We start from the raw sequence: 6,725 nt of genomic DNA, 5'->3' as shown, positions 1-6,725 counted from the left end.
AGATCATTTTCCCACTGGATTTATACCAAGAAACTTGAAATATACAAAATGTAAGACAAGATATGTAGACCAGTGTAAAACTGCGTGTTCCTCTAAGTACAATTGAAGTGCTTGCTTTTGGTTCTTTTTTATATCTTTGTCAGTCAGCACAGAACAGAAATAGTCATGATAGGCACCAATTTCCCCCCCTTTTTCCCTTTCCGTCTGTTTCTTCCTTCGTTTCTTTAATTTTTTTTTGCGGGGGGGATAAACAAAGAACCACAAAAGAGCTAATGGTTCTAGGTATAGATATATTAGTAAGGAAATGGTGTCAATTGAAAAAATCTGATGGCTGGAATAGATAACAGTCCTGTTTAAACTTAGCAGTAGGCTTATAATACATAAATATTTCTAATTCTCACCTAAATTGTGCAATGACATTTGTCTGTGTGAGGACATTTTATTGAATGTAACCTATAAAAGTTTTAATGAATGTAATTTATAAGATTTTTATCCATTAGAACTCCAAAAGAGATTTTTTAGAGATCAGTCATTGACCTTTGGCTAAGACTATATTATATCCACTTGAGAGAGGTTAATCTGTAGGTTCTTCCTGTGGAAAGGGTTCTTGCTTCATTAATAGCCATATTATATTTGGTATCCAGAAATGTCCATTTTTTGTTACGCAGCAGTTTTGAAATGTTACGTTATACATGTTCTTAATCTCTGTTCACAGATACCATGTAAACATTCATGCCGTTTACTATTGTCTCTGCGAAAATGCGTAATTGTCTTAATAACCTCAAGTACAGCTAGAAACACTGCCAAGTCAAGAAACAGTACTGTTAGAATTGAACTACTTTGTAACTATTTCACATTTGCTTAACTGTGGCTATGTTAGACTCCTGTTGACATAAGCTAATATGAAATGACAAGTAGATTATACATTAAAAAAAAATGGTTTATAAAATTTATCCTTGAATTACAGACCAGGATTTTAAATGATTTCAAATTATTCATAAATCATTTTTATAAATCATACATATATGATACAAGTAAACTACTGAATTATTAGCTACACCCTGATTATTTAGTAGTTTTAATTTTTTTCTTTGATTTCTTTTGTCAAGTCTGTTTTTTCCCTTCTTTCACTAGAATATGTGTATCTAAATGACAATAAATATTTAATTTTTTCCATGTAATGAAAATAAGTTAAGAGCTGGACTGCTTACCCTAAGGTCAGCAGTTCGGATCTGCCAACCCCTCTGCGGGAGATACATGAGGCTTCCCGCTCCTATAATGGTTTGCCGCATTGGAAACCCTATGCATGATCCAAGTAAACTATTGAGTTACTAATCTATATCCTGGCTATTCAGTGGTTTAAAGTTTTCCTTGTTTCTGTTGTCGAATCTATTGTGTTTCCCTTCTTTCACTAGGAAATCAGTATTTCACTGACAATGAGTATTTAAACTTTCCATATAATGAAAAAAATTTACACTGTTATAAGATTTGCTGGATAGCTTTAAATTTCAGCAATTTAAAATAAAATTTAAAATATCTCCACCGATAGGAAAATTGTTTGACCATTTTAGACTGTCTTTGTCACCTCGTAGGTATGTCTCACCAGATGGTAAGCAGCGGGTGGAAGTATATTGCCCTAAGAAAAACAATCTTATGTTTCAGCTTCTTGCAACAAAATTACAGGGACTTATTTTATTCAGCTTTCTTATATCATTGTCCATTCTATTTTGTTGCATCATTTTAGGTGGCTTTTAAATTATGGAGCTGAAATTTAGTTTCCTCAAATTATTATCACAGTTGAGATTATGGTTGGCTGCCTGGTGTAGCGCTGTAGGATAAGCACTGGACCGGAACGTCGGTTTGAATTTCAACATCAGTGGTTCAAACTCGCCACCCAATCCTCGGATACCCTGTACAGGTTTGCTATGAGTTGGAATTGCCTCGACAACACTTAACAACAATAACAACTTCATATTCAATCATTTAGGGCATGTCACTTCCAGAAAATACACATGGAAACCCTATACAGGGTCGCCATGGGTCGGAACCAACTCCATGGCACTTAACAACAACAATGCGGTAGTAATAAATATATGGGAGAAAAAGTTTAGAAACTATATATCTTCAGTTTTGCTTCAGCCAAAACAACTGCATGTGTGTGCATGTGTATCTGTGTAATGTGGGTCCCAGTGTGTTTGCTCCTTCCTGATCCCTGCTAGCGTTATTTTCATCAACTCTACATACAGATGAATTTTTAAATGAGAATAGACTTAAAGTATAATTGAAATATATGGACTGCAGCTCATACTTTTGCTGAGATCGATGGTACATTTGCGATTTTCTTTGTGTACTAGTGTACTTGGCAGAATCTGGCTATTTGTTTCCACAGAGACTTACCAGCTCCCTGAGAGATGCACTAATTATGTCAACAATTAAGGTTCTCCTTCAGCAGAGCTTTAAGGTCCTGACACACTGTATTACAAAGTCTATGACTGAGAAAGACGTTTACATTTGTTGTTTATTTTTTTTAATAAACTTTTTTATAGTCAATTTGCTCAGTATTTTGATCTACTCCTGATCATTGTGGCTATAGTTCTCAATTCTTTATTTAGTATTGAATCAGGAAATTATGTTTCTAAAGTACATTTTCAGTGCTTAATAAGTCAGATAGGAGCCTGCTAAATTCCTTAAACTGAAGATCACTACATGAGTAATGAGATTAGATACTTGAAGAAGGTACCATGAAATTAAAAAAAAAAATTACACCAACCATCATTTTCATCTCCTGCCAAGCTCAGCTGGATTCAGTCAGTCATCGCTTTGCCCACGCACAACTCAACGGCCATATTCATAGTGTGGGGTTTATTAGGGAAGCTTAACAGGTTACAGTTCAGGACATTGTCCACCCAGTCAGACAGCCTCTCCTCAGATATGCCCAGAAACAGTGTTCAATGCTCTTTTAGGACTGCTGAGCAATGCCCATAAGGCACACCACTCCGCCACCACTCTGCCATCAGCGTCAGCCTGGAAGCACTTGAATGTAGCTCCTTGGGCCAGAAACCTACCACCCCCATTAAAATGGCTAGAGGCGCCTCACTCTGCAAGGAAGTTTCCTGCCCAAAGTCACTCAGCTTGACTTGCTTCTGGGCTGGGGAGCACCGTTTTCGGTCACGTGCTCTGGCTCTTGAATATGATGCTGTTTCTCTGTCAGTCCTCCTTTGTCATAGTTCTCTGGGTTGAAGAGATTCAATGCACAGGGATCTGTGTCAAATGATGTGTTCCATTGCTGGCTCTTCTTTGAGGGTTATAAGATCCCCTTCTGCTTCTGAGATGACTCATTTTATACCCCCACTAACATTCCAGATTTTCTCAATGAACCCTGTTAGAACAAATGGACCATGTACTCCATCAGCATCTTCCCTCACCTTCTCTTGCCCAGACCTATCAGAAAACTCTTATTTGGTGGGAGTTGCAAAGATGATGGCCAGAAGAGACAGACGAGTTAGTTCACTGTGCTGCAGAAATATTTTTAATTCTTTTGTACAATATGCAATGACAAGTCAAATTTGATTATGAGCTTTGCAACTTCAGCCTTTCAGACAGCACACTTTGTCTCCTGCAGAAATGTGGTTCATGAGACATTATTAACACCTATATGACACACTTAGTGTAACTCTTTTTAATAAGAAGTTTAAGTTAAGTAATAGTACCCCGATTTCATTAGCTATGAAGCATATGAGTTTGGTAATTTTTTCATAGACATGTTCTATAGGTCAAGTAACCACAATCCACATGGTAGAACCTATTGTAATCCTATTTTGTTGTTATTGTTAGGTGCTGTCCAGTCAGTTCTGACTCACAATGACCCGACACACAACAGACTGAAATCTGCCTGGTGTTGCACTATCTTCACAATTATGTTTGAAGCCATAGCTGTTGCCATTGTGCCAGTCTATGTTGTTGGGAGTCTTACTCGCTGACCCTTCACTCTGGTACCTCCTGATAACATGTCCAAAATACATGACACAGAATGTCACCATCCTAGCTTCTCAGGAGCATTCTGGCTATAGTTCCAAGGCCTCTTTGTTTTTCTGGCTCCATGGTACTCTCAGTGTTCTCCAACACCATAATTCAAATGCATCGATCCTTCTACAGGCTTCCTTATTGACTGCCCATGTATATGAGTCAATTAAAAGTAACAGGTTTGAGTGTGTACATCTTAAGTCCTTTGTGGTACCTTTGCTCTTTAACATTTTCAAGAGGCATTTTGCAGTAAATTTGCCCAATACAATATGTCCATTGATGTCTGGAGTGTTGCTTCCATAAGCATTGATTGTGGAGCCAAGCTAAACTAAGTCTTTGACAACCTTAATCTTTTCTCTGTTTATCATGGTGTTGTTTATTCATCCCAGTTGTGATGATTTTCCTGTTCTTTCTTTATATTGAGGTGCAATCCACACTAAAGACTATGGTCTTTGATCTTCATCATAAGTACTTTAAGTCCTCTTCCAGCAATCAGGGTTGTCATCTGCATATCACAGTTGTTAATGAGTCTTCTGCCAATCCTGATACCATGTTCTCCATATAAGCCAGCTTCTCGGAGCATTTGCTCAGCATACAGGTTGAATAAGTGTGGTGAAAGACACACATCTTTCCTGATTTTGAAACATTCAGTATCCTCATGTTCTATTCTAATGACTGCCTCTTGGTCTATGTACAAGTTCTTCATGAGCACAATTAAGTGCTCTGAAGTAACATCAATGTTATTCATATCTTGGTCTGATCAACACAGTCAAATGCCTTTGCATAGTCAATAAAACACAAGTAAACATCTCTCTGATGTACTCTGTTTCCAGCCAAGATCCATCTGACATCAGCAATGATATCCCTCATTCCATCTCCTTTTCTGAATCTGGTTTGAATTTCAGGCAGTTCCTTATCTATGTCCTGTTGCAACATTTTAAAATTATCTTCAGCAAAATTTTACTTACATGTGATATTAATGATATTGTTTGATGATTTCCACATTCCATTGGATCACCTCTCTTTGGAACAGATACAAATATGGATCTCTTCCAATTGATTGGTCAGGTCTTCCAAATTTCTTGACAAAGATGAGAGAGCGCCTCCAGTGCTGAATCAGTTTGTTTTTCCCGTTTCCATGGGTATTTCAAGAATGCCTTCAGTGCAGCATGGAATTTTTTCTTTAGTAACATGGGTTCTTGATCATACATTACCTCATGAAGTGGTTATTGTTGTTGCTAAGTGTAATCGAGTTGGTTCCGACTAACAGTGACTCTGTGTAGGGTTTACTAGGAGCAGCTGGTGAGTTTGAACTGCTGATCTTGTGCTGCTTTTATCCTTCAGCACCACACTAGAACTTCTTGAAACAGTTGAACATTGACCAGTTCTTCCATCTTTAGATACCTCCTGCTTGCCCACCGAACCCTTCAATATTGCAATCTGAGGTTTGAATTTTTCTTCAATTCTTTGAAGCTTAAGAAATGTTGAACCTGTTATTTCCTTTTGGGTTGTTGTTGCTAAGTGGCATCAAGTTGGTTCCAACTCATAGTGACCCTGTAAGGACTTCCAAGGAGCAGCTCGTGGGTTTGAACTGCCAACCTTGAGGTTCAAATCATCCTTGGAGTCCAGTGCCACACCACGACTCTAACATCCAGATAGGTTGGCCTCAAATTGACTTGCAACCATATGAGTGATAGATTCTTTCATTTGATAGGAGAAGGTGAAAGTTGAAAAGTCCCTAGGGAACTTTTCATAACAGTTCTAATCTCTCTTACAATGTATGTTCTGCAAGGCAAGGTAAGACACAATATAATTTCTACTATTCTCTTTCTCCGGTTTGCTGTTTTCTCAGTTCAGTGTAATGATTAGTGGGCATAATCTGCTTCATTTTTATTTTTATTTTTTTAAGGGTCTACTTGAGCGGGATGAAGCGGGAGGAGTGGGTGGCTCCAATGCCTGGCCGCCCGTGCTTAACAGGCTTGTAGGTGATTAAGAACTCGCCCAGGTAGTGACCAATCATCTCAGGCTGGATCTCCACCGGGTTGAAGGTCTTGCCATTGGACATGCCCACCATGCTGCCGATCATGTTCCGCACATGCGTCTTCACCACCTCAGGCTTCTCCATGGGCGGTGCCTCCTTCTTGGCCTTTGGAAGCCCCTTCAGTAGCTAGAGCTGCTTCCGGCGCAGGTCGCGGTTCAGCCGCCGCCGTTGCCGCGCACTTTACAACTGCATCAGCTGCTCATAGGACATGTCCAGCCGCTGGTCGAGGCCCACACCACGGTAGGTGAACTTGCGGAAGGTCCGTTTTTTCTTTTGCTCCACTTCCGCCATCTCGTCGGTTCTTCTGAAAGGCTTCATTCTTTTTTAATTGTTAAAAATTTGCTCTTCCATTTATAATATCTTTCTTTGACGATGCTTTCTCAGACACTGGGGGAGGAGATTCCTTAAATGCCTTCCCCCAATTTGCCATAAACTCACTGAACCCAAACAATATGTCTTCCTCAACTCCTATTCATTCAGGCACTCAAAATTTCCTGAGGACACCAAAGGTGTTTACCCCAAGGACAACAGAAATTACAACTACTATAGTCTTTGTGACTCACTAAGGGCCCGGTGGAGCCCTAGTGTGGTGCTGTAGGCCAAGCACTGGACTGCCAACCACGCAGTTGGCTGTTCAAACCTACCAGCTGCTCCTCGGAAA

At 39.3% G+C, this 6,725-nt stretch overlaps 1 pseudogene; it reads right to left on the bottom strand.

Annotated features, from left to right (window-relative positions):
- Window positions 1-5,935: 5,935 nt before the first annotated feature.
- LOC102834976 lies at window positions 5,936-6,355 on the bottom strand (annotated as a pseudogene).
- Between the last annotated feature and the right edge of the window lie 370 nt (window positions 6,356-6,725).

The sequence above is a fragment of the Chrysochloris asiatica genome, unplaced genomic scaffold, assembly GCF_000296735.1.
Source record: "Chrysochloris asiatica unplaced genomic scaffold, ChrAsi1.0 scaffold00119, whole genome shotgun sequence".
Taxonomy (NCBI): Eukaryota; Metazoa; Chordata; class Mammalia; order Afrosoricida; family Chrysochloridae; genus Chrysochloris; species Chrysochloris asiatica.
The sequence above is the reverse complement of the archived record's forward strand: the minus strand, read 5'-3'. Positions and strand labels throughout refer to the sequence as shown.